The sequence below is a fragment of the Rutilus rutilus genome (assembly GCF_951802725.1).
Source record: "Rutilus rutilus genome assembly, chromosome: 14".
NCBI lineage: Eukaryota > Metazoa > Chordata > Actinopteri > Cypriniformes > Leuciscidae > Rutilus > Rutilus rutilus.
The window spans coordinates 32,764,013-32,776,521 of record NC_140219.1 but is presented as its reverse complement, the minus strand read 5'-3'; the positions used below and the strand labels follow the sequence as shown (position 1 = coordinate 32,776,521).

The window sequence follows — 12,509 nt, the reverse complement described above, 5'->3', positions numbered from 1 at the left end:
TTAGGACACAGTGTTAGAATGTAGTCCTTTATAGTGCTTTACTATGATGTAATTGTCATTTTAGGAGTGAGTCTGTTCTCAATCACTTTTATTATAGGACAGAGTAGTGTGAATATTTTTTTTTTTTCTACACCGAAGTAAGGAATCCATGCAGGTTTTGGATAGAATTAGGATGAGTAAATAATGACATAATTAAAATTTTGTACAATGAATAATATGAGAAGAAGAGGCAGTAAAATAACAGCAGCCTAAAATGTCTTTGTGACCCAATTAAAATTCAGAGCCACAACACCGTCAATGCCTCATCACTCCCTCCCCCGAGCGCACCTGTTCTTGGGCCATGGTTTGTGTTTACTAATCATCAAGAGGTCACAATCTCCGTTTGACCCAGAAGACACCTGGCCGATGATCACAGTATAGATGGCACTGCAGTCGGCTTCTCTGCCGCACTCGTCTAGTTTCAACATCTGTGCTGTTGTTTTGGTGCGGACGCCGCGCTGCCGTTCCACTATTCGTCCCGTTTAACCATTCATTTTACTCGCGAGCAAATCATCATTTCCCATCGCTCATCTCAGACGGATTGAGCAATTAATTAAACTCAAGTGCTTTCTGTTGAGGAATATCTGCGATGAGTCAAAGCGTCTCACAAGCTTGAGGCGGTGACACTGGCATTTCGGGTCCCATTAAAGCCTGCTAGCATCCTGCGCTTGAGTTCACAATGGTTTTTCCTACAAAAAAGCATCTCTAATTAGATGAGACACAGAGCTAGCTCAAAAAGCTCAGCGAGTCTTTCCCCCTTCTTCCCATCCCAAAGTGTCCTTCCTAGCAGCTTCCGCCTGGATTTGTTTCACTGCGATTTAAAGGTCATTTTCCTGTAAGTTGCCAAGGAGCTTCTCAGTTCAGTAAAAGACAATGCAAAGAGCAGTTTTAGCATATCTCAAACTCCAGGACATGCAACCAATGACACTATGTAAATTGACTGGCATTTTAATTAAATCACATTAACATACATAATATCATGTAGGGCTGTCACGGCATTAGATTATTAACTTTGTTGATTTTGTTTTATCTTTTTTGGGAAAATGAATCAGTGGAAGTGGAGTTTTAGTAAGACGTTGCTGGATTGTTTACAAAATTGCTAAATATTGTGACACCCCTAATATGATATAAGTAAGCAATAAGGTAATCGAGGCTGTGCTGTATCACAAGTGTCTGCAACTCACTGATCTTTATGCTAACAAACATAGCATAGCATACAATATTACAAAACAAAGAGTGACATTAATTGGTAGCAGGGGATCCAAGAATAATATCAAAATATTTTAAACACGTTAATGACTTTTTGTTTTTTTAACAATTTCAGTGAAGACATGAAACAATCAAATTCTAATTTAAACTTTTAAATATTAGGGATGAATTTAAATATCTTTGTTTATGAATATAACATTTTGTCAACAGTATAAATAAATTAACAATGTATTTCTAGACCTTTGTTAACTTTGTTTTCATAATACACAATAATATCTTTTAATGTAAAATAGTATTTAATCTTTGCTAAATTAAAGATAAATTCTGCCACTGATCTCTACAGAATGACTGGATAGCTCATGATGTCATAAACAGTGAAGCCACCGCGCCGCCATATTTGTATTCCCTAGTGAGCTCACGCGTTCTGTTGAATCAATGGGACATTTTATGATTTGACTGTGAAAACATTGCCTCAGGAGTCACCGTTTTTAAATCTAAAGCATCCCTGTACATTCTTACAACGCAAACATCCTAAACATTTAAATGGGTATTTGTTTAAAGTCGGAAATTGTTCCTGCTTATTAAAAAATGGCAATTTCTTAGCTAAAGGAATAAAAAAGCTGTACGAGAACACTATAGTCGGCCTTCACTGAAGAGCTATCTTCACAGGTAAGAAAAACAGTTTGATACTATTAATTAGTGAATGCTAAAGAACGAGCAGAGAGAGAGAGAGAGAGAGAGAAGCCGTGAAGACTCACCGTCTTCAGACAACACGGGCGCTGTATTGCTCTCTCTCCCTCGCGCATATCATAATCTATTGACACGATAGTAAAAGGTCGGAAGACCGATTGTGTTTTATAGATCAGTAGTTTGTTCGAATAAAGTGTTTGATTAGTTAGCAAGTACATGTTCAGAAAATGCATAATACAAATTGTATGGGTTAATGTAAGTAACGGTGCACTAAGCTCTTTTGAAGCTGTCAAATGGTGTCGCTATTGGACACTTAATTGTGATTATTGCTGCTCTGAGGTTTCTTATAGGCTACTGTTGACTGTTTTAATGTTACTACTTACAGGGCTTGAATTACAGCCTGTGGGCAGTTTTTCTACATCCTTTTGTGAACGTCATTTTCCACTTGTATGCTGTACAGCGGGTCATCTTAAAAGTGCCGTCGGAGCCACCAATCTCTGTATAACGGGCGTTGGAGCCCTCTGCCGGTAGGGAATCGTAAGATGGCCGCTCGAACACTTCCGGTGGCTTCACTGCCTGCTGGCAGTTCAGAACGTCATGAGCTATCCAGTCATTATATAGATCAGTGCTGCAACCCCTTCAGCCATGATATATTCACGATACAGCACTAGCCTCGAGTACCTTATTGCTTTTATATAACGGTTACCACACAATACAAATATTAAAGCCAAAAAAAAAAAAATCAATATGTATCAATGCAACTTTCATGAAGTAAAATCACTAAAAGCCTTCCTTCCCCTGGAAAAAATAGTCCCTGACTGTAAACAGCAAACAGTTTTTTGCATTACATTATTTCGCCATTAGATGGCGGCAAATACTTTATGAGCGAGTCAGTCAGTAGAGAAGACTTCTATATTGAAAGGACTGAAACTTGTGAACACGGAGAAGCAAGACGCAACTGGCAAATGGCTTGCGTGTCAGGGCACGGGAAAACCCCATGACTGTTAAAAGTTCAAGATATCGCAGCGGACATTCAAACAGATTTTTATTATGAATATATGACTGAGCTGAAGGGAAATGCTATATCTACTGTAAATGCAGGTACTCTCGCTTGCTCGATCTTTCACAATACTCTATAAGCTTCAATGAACAATATCAATGAGAATGTATGTTCACGTTGCTAAGAGTGGTTGCTAGGGGTGTTGTGTAGTGATACATTGAACCGTTGGGTGACGCTACGGTTCTGACAGCTATTGACCAAAAACAGTAAATAGTATTTGACATAACAGTACCACATAACAGTATTTGCTGAAAAAGACCCAAAATTATGACGACATTACATTAATATGTCAGACAAGTAAAGCTTTAAATTTAAAGGCTTTTGTGTCGAGTTTAGGTGTTGGATTTGCTCAGTGGCTTATTAAGGAATATATGAATAGGTTAAGGGGCACGATTAAATGCATTAATATTTTAACTAAATCAATGTGTTAAATTGACATCCCAAATTATTACTAATTACAGCAGACACATGCATCTAATGCAAGTATACAGCCAAACTAAATAATGCAGCAATTATGTTGCATTAAAACACTATAGCTTCTCGCTCGGATTATTGGCTCAGATTTAAGCCTCGTGCCCGTCCAGCATCCCTCCCTCAAAGGCAGCAGTGAAATGTAATCCTTATTACTGGAACCCCAGGAGAGGATTAACTGAGTTTATTAAAGCACTTCATCAGGAACCTTAAGTCAAGTTGACACTTGGCACATCACATGGACACGTACATCAAATGGCGTGACCCTGACGCGACATGGACGGGTGTGGCACAGAGTTGCTGGCCAAGAGTGCTTATTCAGTTTTTGGCATGGATCGCTAATTTGGGGTAAGGTTAGGGTGCTTATATTCTCATCAATCTGTCATTTTGATTGTTGTTGTTAGTTTATAGTTAGGGTTACAGTGTTTCCCAGCCGCGGCGCTACCATTGGGCCCGGGTGGGCCTGGGCCCACCCATTTTAGGTCCGGGCCCACCCATTTTCTACTATGGTTTTGTACGTTTCTTCATTCGGATCTATTTGCGATCCATTCCATTCTAAACAAACAACGCAGTTTACATGCTTTGTCCTAGTTACATTATTCATTAAGATAATAATTAATAAATGCACGCATAATTATCAGTGAACTTGATAAATGTTGCAGATATGTTTTACATGCATGCACAAATGCCTTTCAACTTATGTGTGCAAAATTCAGAATAAAATGAATGTGCAGCAATTTGTACAAATACAGAGTCTGTAGGCCTACTGTGTTGTTACCATTAATTAAGCTCATTTAGTTTCATATTTGTTAAAATATAATAATGTTATTTTTTCATCTATGTTGATTATGAAAAGTGAACCGCACACACGAGTACGCAATATCGAGAGACATGGAGCGGGTCAGACATGATTTTGACCACTTAATTAAGTTTTGTTTTGCAGAAAACGATTTTTTTAAGTGAATTTCGTTTTGTATAAATTGTATCTTAATTTATTTTTATTTTTTTTATCAACCAATTGCCAAATACCAAATATAGCAGACAACACAATCATAGAGGCGCCCGCGCGGTCACTTCACTGCTCGTAAACAGGAGCGCATCTCATCCTAACTTAACGAAACTCAGCAGCATATACCTCACAGACATGAAATATATCTTAAGAAAGCTTGAAATGTCTTTTTAACAATTTAAAACGAAAAGAAATAGGCTACTCTCTGATTATGTAATGATGTGCATTTCTCTCTATAGGCGCGTTCACTACTACGGAGATGGCTATCGTCAACTTCATCTTTACAGGTGTTGTTGCTATTAATAAACTAAAAATAATAGGCTTATAATTTTATTAAACAATAAATTAAATGAAATTTTAATTGTATTAAAAAAGCAACAAAAAAAAACAACAAAAAAAACCTGTGTGTGTGTGTGTCGAAAGAATTTGAAAAAACAGGCAAAAACCACACTGTCAGTGTTTTGTAAGGAACAGGCAAATACGTTCAATATGGAGACATTTTAATTGTTAACTAATAAAACAGTTATTTTTTATGTCAGTGTCGGCTAGACAGATGAAGTTGACGACTCGCGATCTTCGCAGCGCCAGAGAGAAATGCACATTTCATTTCATACAAATTACATACGCAGCGCAGTCTGTTTTCTTTCGTTTTGAGTTGTTCTGCTTAAAAGTAGACATTTCAAGCTATCTATATGTCTCAGGTCTGTGAGGCAATAGGCTACCTTATAGGCCTACGCTGAGTTTCGGTTCATTTATGAGATGAGCTCGAAGTTCGCCAGCGCCTCCGTGTCCTGATTATCTATTTTCTAATAGCCTATATTTACTACTTATTTATTAAATCCAGATAATTTGTTGATGAAACATCGATTAAAATTAAGATACAATTAATACAAAACGAAATTAAATTTAAAGACAGGATTTGTGCTTTCAGTTTGAGGTCTCTGTGAAAGTTTTAAAACATTATTTTAGTGCTGCTTTAGAGCGCTCACGTCCGTAGCGGAGAACTGTGTGTAACTTTTTTAATGTGAAATACATTTATAACAAAAAATGCCACGTTTTTTTTTCTTCCTCGTGACGCATTTTTGGCTGATATGCGACTCTGGAGCGACTTATAAAATAGGCTACGGTAAGTTATTTATTCTTTTTGTGCAAATGTCCCATAAAGTCCCATCCTTTAAGGATTAATTTATGCCCCGTTGACCGGTCCATTGCATTACGAATAAAAGCAGAATCAATAAAGTCAAAAATGTGATGTGCAGTCAGGTGGTTTGAGTGTGTGCGCGTTTTTTGGCGAGTTTTATAGTCTTGATATTGTTTCTTATTCAAAAGTGTTGATGCCCCCCCCCCCCAGCACCCCCAACATAAAACCTCTTCCTCTTCCCGCGGCCCTGCTGTCCTCAGTGCCGCAGAAAAGCGCTGAAACGGAGATGAAGGGGAACCCGTTTTTTTTGGTTTATTTTAACTGGCCCATCCAGTTTTCTGGGGGCCCAACTACAATCAAAATCCTGGCGCCGCTAGTGGTGTTTCCCACAGGATTTTGTGAGATTATGGGGGGTGGACCTAAACATTTTATATTATTATATATTATTATTATTATTATTATGACTGTAATAGCCAAATATATTATAAAACAAATGCACTGTAAAATCAAATAAAATAAAATGGTGCCCATTACGTTCCCAAATGCACACTAAACTCACAGCGCATGCAGAGATTGAGTTCACTGCATTCACTCATTGTGATCTAAACCGTTCCGAGATGCGGAAAACACCGGATCACAAGCTGATCGCGTGAGCAAAGTGAGCGTTTCACTTTCAAAACATGCAGCGCAAACAGACTATATACTTAAAACGCATGTCTTTTGCGATTTGACGAGGGCGCAAAGCCATATCCCGCTTTAGATTTTTTTTTTTTTAAGATACTTTGCAAAAGCAATGGTCCAAAACATCAATATCATTTCAAATATTTTCAGTTCATAATGAAACTGTGGCAGCACATATTCGACTAGGGCGGGCCAGCAGAGTCTAGGTAATTAATGGGAAACGCTGGAGTCAGGGCAGGATGTTGGATAGGCTTAGTGTTTCTTTGACAGAAATATTATCTCAATACCAACAAAAGATGTTGATCCAGGAACACATCCAGGGATGTTTTATTTGAGGAGGCAAGGAAGGCGCTTCCTAAAAAAGAAAATAAACAGTTTGCAAAGACAAAACATAAGGGCCCGGTTTCACAGACAGGGCTTAGATTAAGCCAGGATTAGGCCTTAGTTCAATTAGGCCGTTAAGTAGCTTTTCTAAACGTGCCTTATAAAACACATTACTGGTGCATCTTGAGACAAAACAATGGATCTGATATATTTTAAGATCTGTCAGTGCAATTTGCTTTCAGTTAAAACAGCTCAAACATGCATTTTAGTCTGGGACTAGCTTAAGCCTTGCCTGTGATACCGGGGGAAGGAATATTACACAATATGAGATCAGATCGTATGTGAAACACCCAAACCTCCCTTGAGCACATTATGTTCTCATTGAGCTCAAGCAGTGTGAAGTGAGTGCGAGGGGGAAAGACCAGATACAGATACTCTGGAACATCTCAGTTCGACCCTGTCGAGGTGATAATGCCCACTTCTCGTGCGCGCACTCGGTCCACAGATCATTCTGGATGGGTCAAACTGGTGGAGATGGACAGAATAATTACAAAGTAAACAACTCACCCACTCGGATATCAACACTTTCAATCAACTTAAAATGACTTGAAATGATGATCTGCATGCAAGCTTGTTTTAGCTAGTTATTAGCCAGGTTAAATTAAAGCTGCAACTTTGTGCCTGTGATCATCATGACACCTTGCAATGTAAAGACAATAAAAATGTGCAAACTTGATTCAATTTTGACTTAGTTTTAATAAATAGTGTTAATATAAAACATACAAAATTATTTTTATATAAACATACAAGAAAAAAAAAAATCTGCCACATGGCACTGAACATGTCCTACTTGACAAGATCTTAGTCAACACAATATTATGGGTCTGTACACTGAAATATTTAATTCTGTAAACCTGCTTTTAGCTTTGAATCTGCTAGGAATGTGTCTGTTTTACTGCTACAGGACCATTTCTAGTTCATTCATGTAGGATAATAGCAAACCCCAATCTGCCCCCCGGCACCCATCAGCTCAATAAAAGCAATTATTTGTCCCATGCAAAGGACAGATAAATGCATCTATAATGCATCTAGCAAAGCCAGCTTGATTCTGCAGTTCTTGGTTCAATGGTTTTCTCTTTCAGGTGAACTACTGTTGTGCCTGTGCAACAGTTCAAAGTCATGTTTTACAAGGTCCTAAGCTGAAAGTCTAACTAATCACTGTTTGCTAGGTTTAGGGGTAGCTTTGCATCTGGCACTTAGTAGTAAGTAAACTACAGATGAGCAGAACAGTAGGCTACCGCTTTATTTGAGTTATGTCTCTGAAATAATCTGTACTCGTGAAATTATACAAAAATTTTGGGCAGAACAGAAATTACACAGCCCTGCATATAAATAGATTATGTTGATTTGCAAAAAAGGCCTAATATTACATAATTTGATGATGCTGAGTTAAAAAATATCAATAAAAACGTTTGAATCAGACAGATATAAAGTAATGTGGCAAGATTACATTTATTTGAATTAATGAAGTATATAATTTATTTGAATTAATTATCGAGAGAGGTGTGTGTGTGAGTGAATCACATGTGTCTGTGCAGCGTCTATCTCTACTATCAACGAAGCTGTGACTTTACATAAATACAAGTTTATAAGCTTTTTCTCCCCAAATTCTGTCATTTTCTGTCACTGATTGGATGCAGTAAAACACCCACAAACATCGGGGTCATGTTTGCATTTCTTCTGTCACTGGTCATAATTCTAACCTTGAAATCAGCATAAATAATGTCATACATGTGAAAACCAGCTGAGAATTGAGCAAAGTTGCATCCTAGAAGATGGGAATCATGTCTTTGTGGCAGTTTATCTGATGATCAAGACTTCTTCACCTTAAAAATGGATGTCGAAAGCAAAAATGCTACGAAATACACATCATATGAGAATGACATGATAGGAAATAAGCATTTCAAAATTAGTCAGAAATAAGTATTACATTTCAAATATGATGTAGGGTGGTGTTTCACTGAGTATATTAATTATCTGTCTTTCTATCTTTCTTTCTTTCTTTCTTTCTTTCTTTCTTTCTTTCTTTCTTTCTTTCTTTCTTTCTTTCTTTCTTTCTTTCTTTCTATAAACAAACTGGCAGGTCGCTGAACATGTCAGCAGACACTCTCTTCATATCCAAATAGTCGGCTATTGGAATGATATAATATATATATAAAGAAGACTTTATGCCAGGAATGGCATTGCAATGGCCTTGCAATACATTGGCCAGGCATTCACGTCAGCATCTGCATACTGTTTGTGGCCTTAAAAAGAAACAAATCAAACGGCGGTTGAAGTCTTCTTTATTTCTGCAGACTTTGAGTTTCTCCTTGACATAAGTTGAGGAGTGAATACATTTATCCACAGTATGCATGCAAGTAAAAGAGAAGAAGCTGTGTGTGTGGGAGCACTGGGAAGAAGTGAGATGGATTTTGCCCTTTCTGAAGTGGCGGTCAGGTATGGGCAGATAATTGCGGGGCTTGTGCAGCAGAGACGGATGATTACAGGGTTTATTGTCTCTCGCAGGCACAATCAACCTTACCTCATGTCCCTGATTCAGCACACTCACTGCCACTTGATTTATGGGCTTCGGTGGCTCTCTCTCCCTCGCTCAGGCTTCATCATGGCTGCTATATTGTTGAATTCTTTCTCCTATACACTTTCTTTTTTCTTCCATCACTGTATTTCTCGTTGTCGATCTGGTGCAGATATAGGTCCATCTCTGCTGGACACAGGGTCATGCACAAGGCCTGATTTGATATTACCTTAGCTAAAAGGGTTTTGGACATTCGTGATGTTTGCCTAGACATCATATTTTTCTTTGTACATGTCAGGTCATACAAATTCAAATGAAATCGCCAACCCGTACAATACTTAAGAATTCTCATGAGATTGGGTTGCAGGTAGGGTTAACTAAATAATTAACTAAAACTAAACCATCCCAACCTCTTTCCACTTGAAATAAAAGGCATATTAACTTCAATAATTTAAAATCTAAAAACCTTATGACCTTATTTTATTTCAGCTAGTTTCCAAGGCAACATTTCTCATTTTTATTTAGTTTAAAGGGGTAGTTCACTTAAAAATGAATATTCTGTCATACTCACCCCCAAGTTGTTTCAAACCTGTATGAGTTTCTGAACATAAAGGAAGATATTTTGAAGAATGTCGGTAACCAGACAGTTGATGGACCTCATTGACCTCCACAGTAGGAAAAAGTCAACGGGGTCCATCAACTGTTTGTTTACTAACATTCTTCAAAATATCTTTGTTCGTATTCAGTAGAAGAAAGAAATTCATACAGGTTTGAAACAACTTGAGGGAGAGTTAATAATTACAGAATTTTCATTTTTAAGTGAGCTATTCCTTTAAAGGTGCATTGCGCAAGTCTCTGAGTTTTTGCAGAACTATGCCCCCTTCTGGCGACACGCGAAACTGCAACCAGAGTTGTGCACGCAGTTACGTGGAGTTTACGTTGGGGTTTGGGATGAACTAGAAGTCGGTCTCTTTGAATCCATCTTCTACTTTTGCAAAAGTCACTCGAGTTGTCTTCGCTGATGCGGATAATGGCGGCGAATACACAAACCTGCCAGACATAGCCAGGTGAGCGTGAACGCGCATGACGTCACGCCCAGTCGATTCCGTCCCGAATCCCTCTTATTTATTTTACTGTACAGGATTATAGAGGCAATCGCAGTGATCATAGAAGGGCTCATTCAGCCCATCAGGCAATTGTTTAAGCATGTATGGGTTAGAAAAACGGGTATTTTTAACATGAAATGTTGCGCAATGCACCTTTAAGTTTATGTTTTAAAATAGTTAAAACTGAAATAATAATTAATAAAAAATATATAGACAAACAACACTACAAAGTTATAAAAACTTTGACTAAAATTGAAATAAAAACAGAAAACAAAAATAAAAAGTTTGATAAATTGATAAACAAATATAATAATATCTCAATGATACTAAGGGCACGTTTACATGACAACGATGTGCAAAACGGAACAACAACATTGTCAAAACGATCCGCGTTCACATGGATCCATGAAAACGATTATGAATGCTGTATTCTGCTCCCAGGCCAGTAGATGGTGATGTCTCTTTATAAAGAAACACTACGTGCCTATAGACTGAACACGTAATGCGTTCGTAATACCCCACATTTTTCACAAATTCGCGGTGTTTCCACAGAGGTTATAATGGTATAGTTTTGAAACGTGTTTTTCAGGCCCCCAAAACGCCTTTATCGTGTAAATGAATGACCAAAGCACATAAAAAGATGTCATATGTTAGTTAAAAACAGTGTTGTGTAAACAGCCCCTTTAATATCACTGGTTGCACTTACAAAGCTAAATTTCTTTCAATTGACATCAGTAAATTCCTCTTCCAGTCATTCTGTCCTGTGGCCAATTCAATTCAAATTCAGGTCCATTTCACAAACTGTGAATCTCTTCTAGAAACAGAAGAGAAAAGCAGCCCAGGGTGCAACTCTGACTGTTTGAAAGCATTTTTTCTTTCATTTGACATTTGTGACTGGCAATTTTAGAAAAGAAGTGACATTGCATGGAAGAGACCCACCAGCCATCTATTTATGTACAGAACAACATTTATCCCAGCAGGACCTTGACTATCTTGACCTCGCCAACTGCATGCACTGCAAAAACTGAAATCTAAGAAAGTAAAAAAAATCGTATTTCTAGAAAATATTTAGTTTTTTTGCCATGAAAGATAAGAAAAAGTCTTATGAAATACATTGCACACTAGACTATAAATATTATTTTTTCACGTCTTCTTCAGTAGCCTGGAAATCCAGACCCAAATTCGAAAGATTAAGGGTCTGGCATCGACTAATGAAAATCGCCCAACTCGAGGAGCGGCATGCATTTGAAAATCTTACTGCACGCAATTGGATAACACTACGACCAATCACAACGGAGCTAACTGGTAGATTAGACTCTTGCCGAATCCGGTCGGCAAAACAGCAAAAACGTCCTTCTTGCAAAGGAACGATTCGAGCGCAGTCTTCTGTTCCTCTTTTAGATAAAAAGCCAAGTCTAACTCGTTCATTGTAGCGGCCAAAGCCGTTTCAAACAACTGGTATTCATCCATCGCCAACTTGCAATGTTTACTAATGACTTCGACGTCACAGCGCTGTCGTCATCTGTTTAGCTCGCCTCTGGCCCGCCTATATCAGATAACCCAATGTGATTGGTGCAGCTCAGCTACAAGGGCATAGCTAATGAGCATCATTACTCAATGCCAGAGTGACTCGCTAAGCAAATTCTCGCGAGAACTCTGGATTTCCAGGGTACTTCTTTAGTCTTTAGTTCAATTCAATTCAATTTCAAAATGAGGTAGATTTTTACCCGAAACAAGTAACAGCTATAAAGTGCAAGTTATTGTGCATGTTCAATTAGATTGTTGTAATAAGAATAGTAATTTTAAGAATAATATCACTCCTAAAAATTATAATTTCAAGAATCTTAATTAAGCATTTAATTTGAGCATTTTTATAATTTAAATAAGCTAAATTTAAGGTTACATTTTCTAGTTAATGCAATCTTAACTAAAATAATTTATTATTTAATGCTTATAAAAAGTGAAAACTGCATATTTTTAATGCAATTTTCACTTAATTTATTTATTATTCAATTCTTATGAAAAGCATTTTTGTCTAGTTTTAAGATCCAATAGCATTTACTAGTGACTAGATATTTATGCTATTTTCAAAGATTCTTATCAAGTCAGTTCCCTTTCGAAAGGGAACTCGCCCTGTGTCGATGACGCTATGGGCAACGCCCTCAGCGTGAACCGGTGTCTGAAAAGCTGTCCAATCACGG

The 12,509-nt window shown here is 37.6% G+C and overlaps 1 protein-coding gene across 4 annotated transcripts in view; it reads left to right on the top strand.

Annotated features, from left to right (window-relative positions):
* gria3b (glutamate receptor, ionotropic, AMPA 3b) overlaps window positions 1-12,509 on the top strand; it is a 153,034-nt gene that overhangs the window by 42,670 nt on the left and 97,855 nt on the right. The gene's annotated exons all lie outside the window — the stretch shown is intronic.